General features: G+C 44.1%; 1 protein-coding gene and 1 long non-coding RNA gene across 2 annotated transcripts in view; one reads left to right on the top strand and one right to left on the bottom strand.

The window, feature by feature from the left end:
• Window positions 1-20410, top strand: part of sash1b (SAM and SH3 domain containing 1b) — a 159929-nt gene that overhangs the window by 27778 nt on the left and 111741 nt on the right. The window lies entirely within an intron of this gene.
• LOC143746369 (uncharacterized) lies at window positions 6333-6763 on the bottom strand. The gene is made up of 2 exons (XR_013206517.1): window positions 6620-6763; window positions 6333-6581 (listed from the first exon to the last, which is right to left on the bottom strand). It is a non-coding gene; the product is annotated as an uncharacterized LOC143746369 (long non-coding RNA).

Below are 20410 nucleotides of genomic sequence, written 5' to 3'. Positions count from 1 at the left end.
CAGACACAAGAACTGTAACACTCACAAGAACAGACACAAACACAGAAACAAACACTGGCTCTGGCGCTGGAACAGGCGCTGGCTCTGCAACAGACATTTGCTCCAGCTCTGGAACAGGCCTTGGCTCCAGCTCTGGAACAGGCCTTGGCTCTGCCTCCAGCTCTGGAACAGGCACTGGCTCTGCCTCCGGCTCTGGAACAGGCACTGGCTCTGCCTCCGGCTCTGGAACAGGCACTGGCTCTGCCTCCGGCTCTGGAACAGGCACTGGCTCTGCCTCCGGCTCTGGAACAGGCACTGGCTCTGCCTCCGGCTCTGGAACAGCAGACACTGGCTCCGGCCCTGGAACAGACACTGGCTCCGGCCCTGGAACAGACACTGGCTCCGGCCCTGGAACAGACACTGGCTCCGGCCCTGGAACAGCAGACACGGACATGTCCAGGATCCGAGCCAGACACTCCAGATAGTCCAGGTCCATGAAGGCAGACGGCACTGGCTCTGCCTCCGGCTCTGGAACGGGCACTGGCTCTGCCTCCGGCTCTGGAACGGGCACTGGCTCTGCCTCCGGCTCTGGAACAGGCACCGGCTCTGCCTCCGGCTCTGGAACGGGCACTGGCTCTGCCACCGGCTCTGGAACGGGCAATGGCTCTACCTCCGGCTCTGGAACGGGCACTGGCTCTGCCTCCGGCTCTGGAACGGGCACTGGCTCTGCCTCCGGCTCTGGAAGAGCAGACACTGGCTCCGGCTCTGGAACAGGAGACACTGGCTCCGGCTCTGGAATAGCAGACACGGGCATGTCCAGGATCCGAGCCAGACGCTCCAGATAGTCCAGGTCCATAAAGGCAGACGGAACGTGAACAGTCTCTGACTGGGCAGACGGAACATGAACAGTCTCTGACTGGGCAGACGGGACTTGAACAGTCTCTGACTGGGCAGACGGGACGTCAACACTCTCTGGCTGGGCAGGCGTGACCTATACAGTCTCTGACTGGGCAGACGTGACGTGAACACTCTCTGGCTGGGCAGACGTGACCTGAACAGCAGACGGGACGTGTCTCCTCCTTCTCCGGAACACCGGACTCGGGACCACCAGACTCGGGACCACCGGACTCGGTACCACCGGAACAGGGACCAGTGATGAAGTCCGTCTATCACCTCCTCCCCTACGGCCTCCGCGGGTTCCGAGAACCTGGCCAACCCAGTTCCCTCAAATCGCTGAGAGTCAGCAGGGGTCTTAACATGACTGCCAGTCACAGTCCTGGTCTCACCTCCTCTCAACTGATCACCGGCTGTCCTGATCTCCTCATTCCTCTGCGCGCACATCGCAAAGTATTTGAATAGGGAGATCCCGTTCTCCCTCTCCGCAGGACAAAGTTCACTCCGCTGAATCCACATGTTTGGCTGGTTCGTTCTGTCACGGAATGGTAGACAAGAGACGTGGATTCAGATGCAGAGTGATTTTATAACAAAACGTCTCAGGTTACGACTGTAACCTATGTTCCCTGAGAACAGGGAACGAGACAATACGTCAACGACGCTATGGGGGAACGCCTCAGGCGTGACAGGTGTCTGAAATCACTATCAAATCACGTCAATCATATTGACCGGCGACAGCCCGTGAATCATTAGCGTGAATGATTAACGTGCGACCTGGAAGAATAAAAGGGCGCCTTGCAAACATGACAAATCACCTTATCGTCTGAAGGGACTGTACGGTAGGCAAGCCCCGCGGCATGGCAGGGAGACGTATTGTCTCGTTCCCTGTTCTCAGGGAACATAGGTTACAGTCGTAACCTGAGACGTTCCCTTTCGAAGGGAACTCAACAATACGTCAACGACGCTATGGGGAACGATATACCAACGCCGCCATGCTAAGGGGAGTGCATGCCAAGTGGCAGTGACAACTGTCAGAACCAGCAACTTCAAATGAAACGCTAGAACCACTCACCCTCAGGTCACACTGGGCTGTCAGTGACAGCATTCCCTACGGTCATAGCCCAAGCTACAGCCTCACAGAAAAACCTTCATAAACATGGTTAAATGAAAGGTCTACCTGGGCCGGCTCCGGGCCTGGAACCTCAGCTTCCAATTAGAAGGGGTCCCTTCTAGGGAATGTGGCTAGGGAACCCAAGGGAACCCCAGCCAGTCACTATTCAGGGGAACGTACTCACCCCGAAATGCCACCAGGACGGCCTGACCTGGCGCCAGTACATAGACACTTAGTCTGGCCAAATCCTGTCTGTCTGAAGACAGAGCCTCTGGACAAATGCCTTAAGTAAGGCATCCAACCCGAGGGACTGCGAAGCTGGCAGTGAACCACTCGGCCCGGATCTCAGAGACGGGATATCCCGGAGAGTATGACTCAGCATAGTGCTTTCCGACCCTTGCTAGCGAGGGGAGTTTCTCTACTCGATCCACGGATCAACCCAGTGTCTGTGTTTCAAAACACTGAGGAGGCCTGTGAAGGCCTAAGGGCTGATCTAACTGGGAGGCCTCACGAGAGGCCTACGACCGTCTGACCAGGCTCAGGAAGCCGCATGCTCAAAGAGACCCTCGTGAGGGGAGCACAAGGTCTGCCTGGTAGGCAAACCAGGCTGTAGGCAGAAAAGGTTCCGGGAGGGAACCTTTAGCAGAGAATGAACACTTTAGCGAGCCAGGGCGCAAGCTCGCCTTCAGCAGCTGCCTATTAAGGCTAGCTGAAACTGATAGCAAGAGACCACTAGCTTCATAAACCCAGCACCACTAGGGAGCGTTACAGGGAGGCCCGGAGAGGCCTACTACCTGATCCTTTAGGGAGGCACGTGAGGCCTACTACCTGATAACCACAGTACGTGGGAACTCACCTTCAGGGAGGCCCGGTGAGGCCTGCTACCCTACGACCACAGTATGTGGGGAGCTCACCTTCAGGGAGGCCTGGAGAGGCCTACTACCTGGTAACCACAAACTGTGGGAACTCACCTTCAGGGAGGCCTGGTGAGGCCTACTACCTGACCGTTCTCAATCAAGGAGGCCTGGAGGAGCCTACTACCTGATAACCCCAGTATGTGAGATGCTCACCTTCAGAGAGGCCAAGAGAGGCCTACTACCTGATAACCACAGTACGTGGGAACTCCTCCTTCAGGGAGGCCCGGTGCGGCCTGCTACCTTACAACCACAGTATGTGGGGAGCTCACCTTCAGGGAGGCCTGGTGAGGCCTACTACCTGGTCACCACTATCTGTGGGAACTCACCTTCAGGGAGGCCTGGTGAGGCCTACTACCTGACCGTTCTCATTCAAGGAGGCCTGGAGGAGCCTACTACCTGATAACACAGCATGTGGGAACTCACCTTCAGGGAGGCCTGGTGAGGCCTACTACCTGACAGCCAAAATATTTGGGAGCCCACATCCAGGGAGGCCCAGAGCGGCCTACTACCTGACAGCCACAATATTTGGGAGCTCACATTCAGGGAGGCCCAGAGAGGCCTACTACCTGATAGCCAACGTAAGTGGGAATTCGCCTTCAGGGCGGCCGGGTGAGGCCTACTACCTGATAACCATCTTAAGTGGGAATTCACCTTCAGGGAGGCCTGAGTGGCCTACTACCTGATAACCACTGGTAGCTTTGAGCCCTGAGTCCGGGTGAAAGTATAAGGTGGCCTGCTAAGGCCAGCCAGCTGGGGACTCGCCTATCAGGGAGGCCTGGTCGGGCCTACTAGCTAATAGCAAGTCATATTCTGCCATAAAGTACACTGTTGGAAACCATACTACACAGCATAATTCACTAATGGGCTTCCAGTAGCGCTATAAGGTATGTCCCACAATGTTGGGACTCACCTCCGAGGAGGCCTGTTTAAGGCCTACTACCCATCAGTGAGTCAACTGCCCGAACCACCAAGGCCAACCACGTAAAGTGAGCTGGCCTACAGTGCCCTCTGGGGGGCTGTCCAATCAAGGAGGCCTGCTGAGGCCTACTACCTAATGGCGCAGCCTTCGTTGGCAGAAAAACTGTTTACACAGTGCCTACAGCATCCTGGTGCCTAATCACATTGCCCATGGCAGTGTACTCCGCAAGAAAGCTAGCACCCTTAAAACAAGGGGAGTACAACATACGCCACTCTGCCTCAACGGAGGCCCCAGTTAGCCAGGGGCCTACCATCTATGCATGGGCGTCAGCTCAGGGCAATGCTCTGGCTTCAGGGGAGCGTACTTCGACCAAAGAAGAAGTGAAGCTTACTTCATACTCGACCCGAGCCATAGTGGTGCGAGGTGGGATAAAACAGAACTGGGAGTGAAGTGCTCAGACCTACCCTGTATCACAGGGGAATACTCACACCTCACCCTGAGGTTACCAGGGTGCGGGCCTGCCAGCGGCTCTAGGGGTGACAGAAATGTATCTGTGCCCAACCTAGGGGAGTGGGGCTTGAATGAAAGCCAACCACCTACAACCTAGCGCTCGAGCAGTAGCTCAGCGAGGTGAGTGAAGCCTAAACTGGCGGCCTAAATCCGTAGGCCAGTTCTGCATGGCAGGGTCGGGCAGGAAACCCAGTCTTCTTCGTGAAGCGAAAGACGGCCTAACCCTGCTCAATAAAGACATATATACCATGGAGGCCTGTTTGAGGCCTACCATGTCCTTACAAACCATCCTCAGCACCACGCTGCATTACTCTAGTCACCCCAGAATGCAGAGAAGGGGGCGGGCCTTGGCCTAACGACTCCCACGGGAGGAGGCTGTTTATACAGGGATGCTAGAAACCAACATTCACACAGTGAAGGGTCAGAGGAAGAAATGCTAAAATTTTTAGGAGAGCGCCTCTATTATCCCTGGCACAGCCTAGGCCAGCTACAGAGGCGGCCCTGGTAAGGGCCAGCCTGCAAGCATAGATCTATCTGAGGGCTCGGAGGAGCCACAGCCTTACTAAAGAATATAGTCTGTATTATTCCATACAAAGGGCTGCAGAATCGCTCAGCCTAATGAAAACCCAAACAGAGCTCAAGGGGCGACATACTCAGGAAGAAGTCAAACGGACCTGTGGGCCGGACATAAGATCTATCTGAAGCTCTAGCGTCAGTCAACACTCTAAGTAAAACAATTTAAAGAGAGAGACCAACCACTCTACCCTGAGGTGGCTAGCAGCCCGAAGGCTAACACAGTTACCGTTCTGGCCACCTAACGGGGAACTTCAGGGCCCTGATAATCCAATAAAGTTCTCTTACCTTATTACCTTGACATGACCCCATGACTCTATAAAGGGAACGAGGTCTGTAGAGAGATACATTTCGGAATTTTAATTCACAAAAATTTACTCTTGAAAAGACCAGACAGCTCACCTGCGGCGTGCGGAGTGAAGACTCGCCAGATAGTTCTTTATGAACCTGGGGTCCACCACTTTACATGCCTGAAAGAGGCGTTTCTACTAACCAAGCCTAGGCGGGCCATTGGAACATCGTTCTTATCATAGGCCCAGCGCCAGGCCTGATGTAATGAACGTCTGGGGAGTCAGAAGAGAGGAGAGGGCTGGATTCTCTTTTTAATGAAGCCCTCCGGGGAGATTATCCATCAGCGACGCTGTATGCGCTTGTGCTGGATAACCTCCCTCAGATCCCTCTTCTAGCGGGAGTCACGCCTTTCCTGCGCCCTGTTCCTCCACAGAGGGGGCGCACGAGAGGCGACACTGGCTCTCTGGCCCTGTCTACGGTCCTCAGATCGTGAAGGGCCAGGCCCTCCCGCCTGCCTGGGCGTGGAACCGGATCTCAGCGGTATGTAGGTTTTTTTTCCTAAAAGCAGCTGAGCGCGCCTTCGCCTCCCTGAACTTCCCAAGCCTTCCACGGCGGGGCCAAAGAGTTCAGAGGGCGAAACCGACGAATCGAGGAGAAAGGCCTTCTCTTTCTCCTCAACGTCGGCCAGGTTTAACCAAAGCTGTCTCTCCGTGGCCACCATCGCCCGACTGATCGTGGCAGCAGTTTGTTTGGTGGCCCGGAGCGCAAGAGCCGTGGTTCGGCGCGGCTCAGTAACTGCCTTAGGGGACAACCCTGCCCCCTGGTCGAGATCCTGCAGCAGGTCGGCCCGGTATGCCTGCAGCACCGCCATGGTGTGCAGGGAAGCACCAGCCTGAACTGCTGCCGTGTATGCTCTGCCATTCAAACGCGCTGTTGTCTTTAGCGGTTTGGATGGCAGAGTTGGAGCTCTCAGTGTCGACGCCTGCCCAAACACGAGATAGTTTGCAAACGACTCGTCAAATGGGCGGCATCGACACATACCCATGCTCTGCGATCCCATCAACATCAGCGAAATTAACCCGCTGATGTCAGTGAATACGGGCAGAGCATGGGCTCTTCCATGCCCTCTCGATCTCCGTGTGAAGATCAGGAAGGAATGGAAGGCTCACCTGAGCTGGTGGTGTATGGCCGGGGAGAAACCGATCGCCGAGCTTACCGCGAGCGGTCTCTCCTCTAGCGCGTTGCCATGGCAGCTACAGCCTGTTGGCGGCGCGCTCCACAACATCCACCAGACCTGCATACACGGGGCAGGGTGGCTGAGAGGGTTCAGGATCTACCTGATTATAAACCTCCTCAGCCATCTCCTGCTCGTCCTGAAGAGCAGCAACTGCAGGAAACCGTCGGTGAAAAATCCTCGTCATCGACCTGCAGTTCGCCCTCGTCAGCCGTCGAATCATCTGAGAGGTTTACAGCACTCTCAAGATGATCGACGAGCTCTATCTGGAAGCCCATGATGCAAGTCGCCGCTCTGCCTCGGCACGAGCGGGACCATGAGAACCAGACGTTGAACCCCCTGCACTCGAGAAGAGGGCCAGACGAGAGCGAGCGTTTTAAGAGAAAAACGCTCACAGTTCACACAGAGGATTCCCTCGAGAATCTCCCGTGCGCGCTCTTCTCCCAGGCAAGAAAAGCACACTCGTGTGCTGTACATTTAATTTTCTTACCGTTTCATTGAATAGCGTTTTCAAACAGACAGTCCCTGAAGACGATGAGATGATTTGTCATGTTTGCAAGGCGCCCTTTTATACTTCCAGGTCGCACGTTAATCATTCACGCTAATGATTCACGGGCTGTCGCCGGTCAATATGATTGACGTGATTTGATAGTGATTTCAGACACCTGTCACGCCTGAGGCGTTCCCCCATAGCGTCGTTGACGTATTGTTGAGTTCCCTTCGAAAGGGAACAAACAGGGTAGGTACAAACTTCAGGGCTTAGACATCTCGGGAGGAACACGAAGACACATAACATGTACAACCAACTGGACTGCAAACACAAAGGAGACTATATAGGAACCAAACACAGGAGACTAACGAGACAACCCAGGTGAAGAACGTTAATCACTAAACAGATAACGAGATGGGAGGGGCTGACAATAGACAGAAGAGCACATGGCACAAGGAACAACATAACAGCCATGTGCTCACAACAGACTAGACAAAACACAAACACACGACAACCCGGGAGTGTCACAGCTCTGTCACAAAACTACGAGGAAACCCAGACAAGGAAGACAGAGCTGTGACAAAATGTTGATGGCTTTTATTATTATGGTGAATATGATATTTCTCTAAATTGGCTGTTCCCATACAGCCCAGAATATTAAAGATTGATCCAGCCTGCAGATTTTACTACACAATATTTAGAGATGCTATATGTTGTTGAGTTGTTAAAGTCGATATTGAAATGTAAAAAATATGACGCTTTGAGCGCTGTTGAGAGGAATCGTAAACACCTCTGATTGCCATTGTGTTCACGCGCTCATCGGATATGTCTGTGATTGGCTACAATGATCAAAGCACGGGAGCGTTTGAGAGCACACGGAAATGTTTATAAAAACGGGAAAGGGAGCGTTTGAAAACACAAGCAGGACCGGTCCGCTGGTAGACGCCTACTTTCAAACGCTTCCGTTTGTAGGCTATCTGTGTAAACGCTCGGTGAGGAGCGTCATTGATGTATATTTACAACATGTTTTTGAACTGCTGATCATTGTAGCCAATCAAAGACATATTTGATGAGTGCGTGAACTCAATGGCCAATCAGAGGTGTTTACGATTCCGTTCAACAGCGCTCAAAGGGTCACATTTTTTACATTTCAGTACCGACTTGGTACCGAAGTCGGTACTTTTTGACAACTCAATACCTGCATTCAGATTTATAAATCATCTCTAAAGGTTTTAGAAGGGTAAAGACTTATTTTTCCTAAAGATGAGTTTACTGAGAGGCTTTAAAGGTGCCATAAGCGATTTCAGACAGGTACAGAGCATTTCTGATGGGCTGAAAAGAAGTCTAGGACATAGGATGATAGGTGTGGTGAACTTTACTATAAATTATGTTTTATTAACAAAGTTTGGGAGGAGCACGTTCAGATAATCAAACCTAATTAGACACGAGTGGAGCACACTCTGTTAATCAACCCAATCAACCAGTTAAGAGGTATGTATAAATATACAGCAAACTTACCTCGGTTTGTTGACAGCTTAACAGCATCCCTCCACCACCCCATCTCCTCACTTCTAGTCCTAAATACACTTACAACAACGGGGGGAGTACTCTGGGTTCGGGCAAAATTCCGAGCTCGGACCCCTCCCCCCGGACAGCACTCCAAATACGCATAATATTTACTCTGTTTAATTACTGTAAGTGTGAACTCGTGAACTAGTCCTGCACGATAAATCATATCGTAATCGCAATCGCGATGTCAACCCTATGTGATTATATGACGCAAAATGCTGCGATTTTATATGAAATAAATAAATTAGGGCTGTTAACGCAACATGTTTTTTTTGTCATCCTTTGGTTAGTGTTACATTATTTGATCCTGCTCTTATTCATGCAAATGCTTTTAAACCGTTCATGCGCGACAAGACAAAATAGACTGCACTGCCTGTGAATGTCCTGACTTATGACACAGAAACTCGCGGGCCAGTATCGTGCGCACAGACAGCGCGCCATAATACAGTTCTCTTTCGCGCTTGAACGAACAATAACACACACAAAATTTACGTTTTGTAACACGTTTTGTTGATCATCTTCATAACATAAGAGCAGTCTTATGATGAACTTAAAGAGTTGCGAGAGAATGAGGCACGTGTGAGATCCGCATCTCTGTCAGCAGCGACTGGTTTTAAAGGGACTGCAGCCAATAAAGTTAATCAAAGAACAAACAGATAATTTTTATTCAGACATCAATGGCTGTATTAGTATCAGTGATACTGACCTTCATTTATAAAAAGATGCCAATAAACAAGTATTTAAAGGGCCCCTATTATGGATTTTTGAAAATTACCTTTCATGTAGTGTGTATAATATAGCTATAAGTGAATGAAAAGATCCTGCAAAGTTTTAAATCTGAAAGTGCACCGTATATAAAGTTATTGTCTTTCAAAAGTAAGAGTCGACTCTGAATCAATGAAATGAATCGTTTTTCAAGCGAGTCATAAGCCGTTTTGTTGTGACGTCAAGACAAAACATTAGTATATTGCTGGCCCACATATGGTACGTGCAGACACCAGGAAAACTTGAACCTCAAACCTGCAGCTGAAAGTGCACCGTATATAAAGTTATTGTCTTTCAAAAGTAAGAGTCGACTCTGAATCAATGAAATGAATCGTTTTTCAAGCGAGTCATAAGCCGTTTTGTTGTGACGTCAAGACAAAACATTAGTATATTGCTGGCCCACATATGGTACGTGCAGACACCAGGAAAACTTGAACCTCAAACCTGCAGCTGATTCCTGTGGATACTGGATAGCATCATGTCGAGAAGACGGCGCTGTGCATAATGTGAAGTTAAAGCCAGTTATTTTTCACTCCGCAAGGACGAGCAATGTGAAGAATCAGTGATTAAAATTCATCTTTACCGTTATATGACATCAGTATACAGTAATCCTAAACTTTTGCTGTGTTCCCTTTATTTTACTGACGACTGCTTCCCAAATCTCGGAGTTCAATGCAGGATTCACAAACAGCTTGCTCTTGAAAGATGGTGTTCAAAAAAAGTTTTATATTGTGTAGGTCTCCTGCTAACTGCTAATCTATTTATTCTATACTATTGTACTATTGAGACAATAGCAAGTTTGCAGTAATGCAAAGATGTCATCATTTAATTTTGTATAAAATATTATTTTAATTTGAAAACACTGTGCATGTAGTTGTTGTTGCTACAGTAGTTTGAGTTGAGAAATACACATTTCAGCATTATCACTAATCTGTGTGTGCATTTTCCTTGAAAACCAAGCAAGTTTAAGAAACCATTTGTTTATTATATCGCATATCGCAATCGCAATATGACATTTCCCCCAAATCGTGCAGCCCTACAACCATTATGTTTATTCAGAATCTTACAGTATTTGCACAGAAGCTTTGTGTTTGGCATGAAAGGGTGTCATTTATTTTATTATTATGGCATTATTCATATTTTTAATTGCCTTTTTTAAATATTTTCCATTTATATTGTATTATTTATATTGTATAAATTTAGTCTTTATTTCTATTATTTCTAAAGTTTTATTAAAGTTTTGGTAATTTTGTTATGTGCTTGCAATTTTAGTACTGCAACATTTTCTATTTATTTTAGTAATTTTTTTCAAGATTTGGACATGAATGATACTTAATATCAAGTGGCTTGTTGAGGAGAGGTTTTATTTTTCTTTCATTTTGATGACTGATTATAAATCCTTTTTTTTTTTTGAATAATGCACACAATTAGACCAGGGACATTTATTAGGAAAGAAAATAAGGTCACTTTCGATTTATGTTGATCCTCTCTTGTCTTTTCTCTAATTGAGAGCTTATGTTGTGTGTGTCATTATAATAGCAGTAACCATAGCAGGACATATTTTGTTGCTACTATCACTTATCACTGCCGTTGAGGTGTTTATATACTGCAGTATAAACGAATCCTCAGACATTTTAACTATCTGATCGACAGCAGCTGTTCCCAGAGGCCGCGTGCGAGAATCCGACCTCACCGAGTGTCTCAACTTGATCTGATGCAATTCACAAAGCATGAAAAGATTCTTAAAAGATTTTGGTCCAACTTATGGTTCTAACTTCATCCAGATTTATTTGTGCATGGAGAAACTCAATGCTAAGATGCAAGACCATTGCAGTGCTATATATATACTGAATATATATATATATATATATATATATATATATATATATATATATATATATATATATATATATATATGTATAGGATGTCTGGGGATTAAAATGCATTGCTTTATATCATTTGGCATGATTATATTTGTTCATAATGCATGTGAAGCGTAGCAGATTGAATGCAGGTTTCCTTGCTGTTACAGTGTCTTTTGACTTTTTGATGGCACGGGTCAGAGATTATAATGATCGAACAAGAGCTAAAAGAGTTTACGGATAGTCTACATGTGCCATAGTTATTTATGCCCTCTGGGACTGAGAGACAGACATCAGGTCTATTGCATGTGATTTGAGAAAGGCAACTTTTACTCTAATGCATCATTGCAACCATGTCATTTGAATCACTCTTTACCTTCATAAACCAACCACTGGACTATTTTAATTTCATGCTTTCCAATTGCTCTCTAATAACTTGTTGAAACATCTGCAGATCCTCCAGATGTCATCACACGGCTCTGACATAATTATGTAGATGGATGCATGCGCGACGCGTGACCTCTCATCGTTTTTTTTTCATCACGACAGGGATTTTCTGTCATGTTCACCCTCACTGACGTACCCCTGCTGTCTCTGTTTGCCAAACTGGAGCTGCTGAATTATAAATGCCCACCCATACTTCTGTACACATCGCTGACACTTTGACTCCTATTCGGCTCCAATTGAGCAGTCTTCAGTCGCTCACCGGATTGGAATCTGAGATTTGCAGATGTGCAGCCTGCGTTTCATCAAGAACAAATGCTGCGTTCAGCACAGTGGGTCTGAAAACGAACCAGGCCACACCATTAAAGAGAAACATTTACTTAAATTATGTGATATTTACCGTGATGGAATTGGGACAGTGAGTGGAGAGCTTGTTTATCCTGCCCAGAGTTTTATGAAAGATTCATTGTTGGGTCTTAAAATTGTATATCGCAAGGTTCCTCGTTGTTTATTTTAGAGATATGCTATAACCTATCGGTTCCTGATTATGTTTTAAGTAGATAGTCCTCCAAATGCAAAATGGGTCAGCTCAGTTTAAATTTCAACACGTTTCAATGTACTGACCCACTTGATTGATGGTTCATACTTTTTTTTGCAAGTAAAATGTGTTTTAGTATAATTGTAAAAACGCTCCCTTCAGATTGTGGTTCATTTGTCATTTTGCTGTTTTACTGATTTTTATTAAGTAAACGTAAGAAGAATTTTTGTATAGTTAGAAGGGCTGTCAAGCAATTTAACATTTTCAATCTAATTACACAATGTGGTGATTAATCTAATTAATCAAATTTGGCTAAGAAATTACCCCCAAAAGATGATTTAAAGTCATTAATGTGTTAAATGAGAAAAGCATCAAATGGACATTACAAAAAAAAGCTTTAGAAAAAAATTATTATTTTTTTGATTCAACAGAATTTATTACACAAACGTTTATGCTTCAACGGCATAAACGTTTGATGCTGAGTTAATGATGACACAAATTTCATCTTTGGGTAAACTATACTTTTGATGAACCTTTGACTTCAGAATGATGGAACCAGAAGAAATCGTTTCTGGGCCTACACGTTTCTGTAGGAGTCTAGGACTCCTACAGCACTCTTTTTAAGTCAGTCCATGATGGACAGTTGAAGCATTACAGATCAAGAAAAGTTCAGATATGGCCTTTCGTCCCTCTTTCCCCAGTCTAATGCATTGAATTCTCATTGGTCACGCTTCATATCAATTTGGATTTGCATTTTGATTGTGGGGTGGAGGGAGCTTAACTCTTCTAAGAGCTAAACAAATGCAAATAGATCTGTGAGCACAGTAATCCTTGTGTGGAAACAGCTACTGGTGTGATTCAGAGAAATTCATAAAAGTGAATAAGAGCTTAAGTGGCTAAATAGAGTCGGCACATCACGTTTATGTCCAAATAGTCTCAGTCTCGGACGTCACGCTCACAGTCAATTCACTAACCGACTGATGCATATAGCAAACAAAGCTGGCAAGTTTTATTCCTCTTGGAAATATAGTTGTAGTCACATGATACTGTAGTTTACATGGGTATAGTTTACAAGGTAGCAGATTGATACAGTGAGAGTTTTATGGCTTATCTTCAAAAATGCAATGCACTACCAGACGCAAGTGTTTTTTGCTAGTTTCAGCCCGACGCAGTTATCAGTATCAAGTCCTGCGTTGTTTAAATAGCAAATGTATTTGCGCCCATCTGTTCGCCCATGGGTCTGGTCTGAAAACGAGGTGTGTTTAGGCGCATTGTTGGTGCTTGCTATTTTGAGGCAACTGAAATGTGTATTTTTTTTGTTATTTAAAGAGCGCATTAGTAATGTGTGCCTATAGGCGGGTCCACATGCGTGTACACTTTGTCCCGTGGATGGTTTGCTTGCGCGCTTTAACCTCACTAGGGGTGGCACGATCCGCTTTTTTTGCCTCCGATACCGATTCCGATACCTGGGACTCAGTATTGGCCGATACCGATCCGATCCAATACTAAAATAATAATTAAAAGCCGCCAGAAAACAGTGCCAAATTACCTAATAAACTGTATCTGTATGCCTCACTGTGGGGGAGAGACTGGGATTATTCTTTTGTTAAAGGCATCAAAGCTTGACTTAAACATAATTTTCCTTACTTTGTAAAACAATACAGACAAAATATATACTATATAATTAAAATACATTTATTTTAAAATTTTAAGCGCAACTTTTTAATGAAGCAGCAACATATGATACATAGATTGGACATAACAACTAAGGCTATCAATAAACTATCATTGCGCAAAAGTATTGTAATATGAAAGGCTCCAATTCAGAGCGGCATGAGACCTTATGCGCATCCCGTGCGCAGAATGATGCGCTCGAAGCAACATGGAGTCACGGCGCGCAGCGCGTCGCATTGAAAAGTTCAAAGCACAAAAGTAAGATATACATATATTTCTTTATTTATTCATTAGTTTGAGCCTTTTAACAGTTTTAAATTTCAGTTAATCTGCGTGTGAAGAGCAATTATATCGCTCTCTACTCCAGTGTTGTGATCACTGAGGAGTTGTGTTGTGATCTAACAGACACCCGGTTGAAAGTAACATGTGAAACTCCAGCACGTTAAAGTCCTTTTATGCAAACCATAGACCTTTATCTACATATCTACAGTATAATAATAGGAACATTGACTCATCTTGGAGAGAGTTTCATCGTGTTGACTGTTTTATCCGAGCGCTGAGTGCTGAGTTTGAGTGCTGAGAATGACTGACAGCCGCAGCGGAGGGAAGCACTTAGGTGAAGATTAATTTAACGATTTAAATCTGTACACATTAAACTATATGTAATGGCTTCAGAAATCTTGGAATACAGTACACGAAAACATTATAGTGCTTTATAATGTTTTTGTGCCTTTTGTGTTGTGTAACAATAACATACGTAGGCTATACAATATCGGATCGGATTTGGATGGTCTCGTCTGGCGATACTCGATCCGGCAAATATTGCTAGTATCGGAGCAATACCGATACTGAGTATCGGATCGGCGCACCCCTAAACCTCACGCACAAGCAGATCCGTTTCCTCTCTGGAGAAGCATTCAGTTTTTCCGCTTGCGAATTACGCCATGTAAATAGCGAATCCGCCATGGCACGAGTGCAACTGGCTTTTATAGGGAATGGGAGATGAGACTCTTGATTGGTTTATTGCACGTTACGCTCAAAACACACCCATTACTCATTAAGAGAAGAGAACCCTTTTAGACCGTGCACCGGGTACGTCGACCATTTTTCCCGTCGTTAAACTAGCAAAAGTGGATTCAGACACGCTCTAAGTGCACCTGCGCAGTGCGCTTTAAACCATGAGTTTAGATGGTTAAAATAGGGCCCTATGTTGCATCATGTAAACTATTAGTAGAACTGTAAATTCTGCTTTTTTCCCACTCATTAGAATTGTCTTTGACTTAAAGTGGTACTTAATCGCTAGCAAAATGGGCTTTCAATAAAACATGGCTGCCTACACAGTAGAAAGGCAGAAAAAATTGTTTGAATCTGTACTACCTCACTAGAGAAAACAGAGAAAAAAGGCTGTTGTTTTCCCTTTTGCCAAATAGTTAGGAAAACTTCAACATCCATAATGCACTGGGCATGTTGACGTCCAAGGACACTCCCACCAGTCTTCTATGGCTATGCTTCTGCTTTAGTAGGAAATACTTCTTAGCAGACTTTTAGTCATAGTGTCGACTTGTATTGTGCAAGAATTGCACTGCAATGCAAATTCAAAGAGTAAATGTTTAGCTGGAGTGAGTTACTTTCGGTGTTCAGTGAAGGATCCAGCATATTGTAGGCAGCGGCTAAAGGCTGCAAAGAATGTTAAATACGGAACACAACAACGGAAAGTCTGTTACACACAAATCTATGCACTATTTTCTGTTAAAAAAAAAAATCTGTACAACCGTCATGATCAATCTAATATGTATCTATTTCGGATAAAACTGCCTTCTTAGGGTGCTTTCACACCTGCCTCATTTAGTTCGGTTGAATCGCACAGGAGTTCGTTTTCCCCACTGGTGTGGTTCGTTTGGGCAGGTGTGAAAGCAGCAATCGCACCTGGGTGCGCACCAAACAAGCGTACCCAGACCTCCTCGAAGAGGTGGTCTCGGTACGCTTTCAAGCGAACTCTGGTGCGGTTCGTTTGTGGTGAGAACGTGATCCGACCTCCAACAGACCCAACTGCCAAAGAACTGCGCATTTTTGGACTAAACCAGCTGCCGTAGTCAAACAAAATTATTATTTAGATTGTCAATAGCGCTCCCTTTAAGCCATGACTGACTTACCGCGTTCTGCATTCTCACTAAAATCTCATCATAAACACTGAAGTTGTCCGCACTGCACAGTGAATCTCTTATTTATATCGCGTCTAGACTTTGTTGTTTATGGGGGGATTTGGGAAAGGATAAAGCTCTTGCTGATTCTGAACATACATTGTGAACGAATTCTCCGCATGTCTGCCGGATTTTCCTCTTTGTTTACTTCCGGGAGTTCTGTTGGAATTTTCCCGCACGTTAATTCTAAACAATCTAAGTGCAGTTGTGGAAATATGTTCTGGACAAGGAGTGATGTAGATATTGTCACGTGACTGTATTTTGGTTCGTTTCATCAACTTATCAACTGATTCGGAACCGAGCAATAAGTGTGGTGTGAAAAGGAACCAAAACGTCTGAAAATGATACAAAGTATTATTTTTTGCCCTTAGTCTGGACATGGGTTTTAAATATCAAGGTTTAAATATCATTAAACATAAAGCAAAACATACTGCGGTTGGTTGTTGTACATGTTTTTCAGGCAGTCTCTTCCTCTCGAAGTGGCGGTTCTTTGCTAGATTCATCTGCAAGTCTACAAAACAGCATTGCAACCCATTTCAGTTGAGATTTTCAACAAAAAAGAAAATGTACAGCAAAATGTAGAACACAGAATCCCCCTGTGGTGAAAACCAAGATTTTAATGTTGATTATATGTCTATGTGGTATTTTTAATATGCTTTACAGTGTTTCCCACAGAATGACAGTGTAACTGTGGTGCGTGTGCATCGATTTTAACTACCAGCTATATACAGCATGCTAACCTCGAAAATCCAGCTGTATTCTAACAATAACTTAGCTCTCCTCATTAGCTAGTGTCCTTGCATGCTGGCTAATAACTTTTTTTAAAGTCGTCATGAAACGGAAGTTGAGATTGTCCTTTTTTCCTTATTGTGACGTATATCCGAGTGAAACGGCTTCTGAAATTAGAAAAAATGTAGGGCTGGACTTGATTTCATCCTTCGGGAATTGATTGGATCGTTGGAGGTTGGGCGTTGCTAACAAAATGGAGGCAGATTTGAATGCCACTTTATATTTATATGAGCCTCCCGCGAACCAAGATGAGGCGGCTGAAAAAAAAACAATCGAAAATCAATGTGTTGCGGTCAGCGCTGATATTGTGGCGGGCCGCCACAAATAAATGAACGTATGGGAAACCCTGAGAGACAAACCATGTGCAAATGCATAAGTCAAGAGTATTTTCTCCTTAAAACTGAAGTGAATCAAAGACAGTCTCAAAAACACAGTTTGAAATCGCTGGTGTTTCTGACGTTACATACTACCTTGTAACCTATCACATCAACATGTGATCGTCAATGAGTGGATCTCTGAGCTGGTGTGAGTGAATGGAGGCAGGGCTCATTTGCATATCCATAGAACAGCGTATACTAAATGAGTCAAGGGTGTAGAGTTACATTCAAGCTGTTTTAAGGCATTAAGAATTTTTTTTTCAAGGATAAAAAGTTTAAATATGTCATTTTGGTGATCAAAGATGAATTTTAAGGGAAACAATTATTGAGTACAGGGGGACTTTAAACGGGTCTTTCATATTAGGGTTTTTGTGTTTTGAGCTGCAAGAATCATCAGGTTCAGTCACAGTGTTTTTTTGCCTTTTAGGTTCTTGAATTTTGAATTTAGGTTCTTGGACGATCTTGAATTTTGTAGTGACGATTAATTGCCGATTTAATACAGTTTGTTCATGTCACCACTTACAGTATTGTTTTTAGACTTAACATCCTATATAATATAATAAAATATATATATGTAATAAAATAGTCCATATGATTTACTTTAATACTGTGAAAAATTAATATTAATATTTCCATGTTAATATAATATAATTCGGTCTGATTAAACCCACAAACCTTCATTTTATAATAAGGAAGACTATCTTTATGTACTTTACAACAGTGTTTTTGTATAGTTTTTGGCAAAATGTGATTGAAATTTAAACTGCACAAATAATGCAGTTATATCAAATAATTGCGATTAGATCGAAAGACCACGAAAAGGCTATTAATCTATAAGCGCGACTGGCCTAGGTTGTGTATGTCTAGTAGTTCTGCTGTAATAGAGTTCAATTCTTCCTATATAAAAACTGAGGAAAGGATTTGTGTGGGTCAGTCAGTTAGTCATTCCGGGATAATCCCAGACAGTCCAGACGGCAGGCGGGACAGCCCAAACACAAGCTAATATGATACCAGACCTGCACACCTGGAAATATCACATTTAATAACACAAATTGTCAGCAGAAACTCAACCCAAAGAAATCAGAATTCACGCTCTCAGTACCACCGAAAAAATACAATTTAAATTACACAACTTTGTTGTTATTTCTACATCAGTGATTTAACTAATGTGTGACTCCAGACATAATTCTGGTTTAAATGCAATTTAAACTCAACTCAAACAACATCAAAAAGTCAATGTGAAACATTTGAAACCCGTTTTACTTTAGTACATTCTGAATATCCTGTTTCGCATTTAAATTTAAAAATGTCAATAATCAACTGGATCGTTAAAAGCAAGCATTTTAGAATAGAGGTGGTTGGAGAAGAAGAGATGGAAAGAAAGATGGATTTTTGATGTCAGCTGGAAATGTATGTGCATCTTAAACTGGACTTTGTTGAATACGGACAAGATCATAGAAGTTTCTTAATCAGGATTTGAAGACAAAGTAGGATTAGATTGTGTCTTCGTGAGTGTTGCATCTCAATGCCTGCGACAGCTGTTCAGACAAGTGAGACAATGACATGAAATTCATTCTTTAGAGATGTCTTAATCTTTCTAATCCATGCAAGAGGAGTTTGTACAGGCTTACCTAGAGCATCTTGAGAGATGCAATCTATACTATAACTATAACCATGCTTAGTTAGGATATCTTCACAAGTTGCTATTTATTTTGTTGATGTACAATATTTTATGCAAATTCTGATGCTTTATAGAAGCTAGTCATAATGGACTAATGCCAACATGGACAGGATGCCCTCATCATTGAAATCTGTAATATTAATACAGTTTTATTTTTAAGTACATTCTTGTTTATGTTTAAACGAAACACTGTTTTGCTTCTGTTTTGGGTCACTAGTTGATTTCCAAAGTATAACCAGTTTCTGTTCTGTCACCCTATCGATTTCTGACCTGTTCAAATAAACTGGATTGTCAATTGCTATACGTTTTGGAGCGCAGCCACCCACTCTGTTAATCTGGGGTAAGTTTGTGTCTGGAAAGCACAGATCGCACTGCACAGATTTACTGGTCTGGTGTGGTTGATATAAACACTTCAGCAGTATAGATCTAAGCTGATGTTTGTGTGCTGACAGAATTTCCTCCGTTCTTTGTAGGCCAGTATGAGTTGGCGTCTGTAATCTCACTGTCCATGCTTTGGTGAGGCTTAATTCTGCTCTAATGCAAAATCTCATCTGCATTGTCTCTAAAAAATCCATTTCATCCATCTGTAAGTGAAATTCTGTTCACATGGGGCTTAATGGGTCTGAGAGGAGAAAGGTTTTCAAATATCACTGCGTGTTTTTGTAGATGATGGGTCCTGTGCAGATAAAGATGTTTGACTCGAAATAAATGGTTTAGAGTTGTTAAAATAATAAAGTTGTTTGTTTATTTATTTATTTGTTATTTATTTATATTTAATAATTATATATTATTGTCATGAATTATGTGGCTGTTGTTCCTTTTTTGGCCATGTGAGGTCCTCAGTGTTTTTCTTTTGTTGTTTTATGCCTGCCACATGTTCTCATTATTGATTTATTAGTTTCACCTGAACCTTGTTAAGCTGCCTATTTAAAACCCTGCTGTCTTGAGTTCTTTGCTCAGTCTTGAGTTGACACTGGTGCAATCTTGTTTGACTAAACCTGTCTGTGAGTTATTATTTAGAGTATTTTTCCCCCTGTGATTGCTGTTTGTTACCAACCTGTACATGCCTTTTTTGGATTACAAGTTTGCCTCCTGCTTTTGGATTATTCACTGATTCTGACTGAGATAGTGGACTCTAACCTTTGCCTGGATTTTACTTTTTATTTTTGCCTGTTCCTTGTTGGATATGTTTGCCCTGCTTTTCAAGTAAAGCCCTTGAACTGAGTTATTGTCTCTGCTTCTGCATTCTGAGTCGAATACACCACATTTTGGAACCGAGGTAGGGTTTTCCCCTGCTACGCAGGAGACCTGGGTTCGATTCCCAGTTCCTCCACACCAAACTCACTCATCCATGTCTTTATGGACCTTGCTTTGTGCACTGGTCGTGCAGTCATGTTGGAACAGAAAACCCCATCCCCAAACTGTTCCCACAAAGTTGAGAGCATGAAATTGTCCAAAATGTCTTGGTATGCTGAAGCATTAAGAGTTCCTTTCACTAAGGGGCCAAGCCCAAACCCTGAAAAACAACCCCACACCATAATCACCCCTCCACCAAACTTTACACTTGGCACAATGCAGTCAGGCAAGTACCG

Source organism: Siphateles boraxobius, unplaced genomic scaffold (genome assembly GCF_051911475.1).
Source record: "Siphateles boraxobius isolate OS27281-9 unplaced genomic scaffold, OSU_SipBor_1 22, whole genome shotgun sequence".
In the NCBI taxonomy this organism is placed as follows: domain Eukaryota; kingdom Metazoa; phylum Chordata; class Actinopteri; order Cypriniformes; family Leuciscidae; genus Siphateles; species Siphateles boraxobius.
Note: the sequence above shows the minus strand (reverse complement) of the source record. Positions and strands in the feature narration are given on the sequence as shown.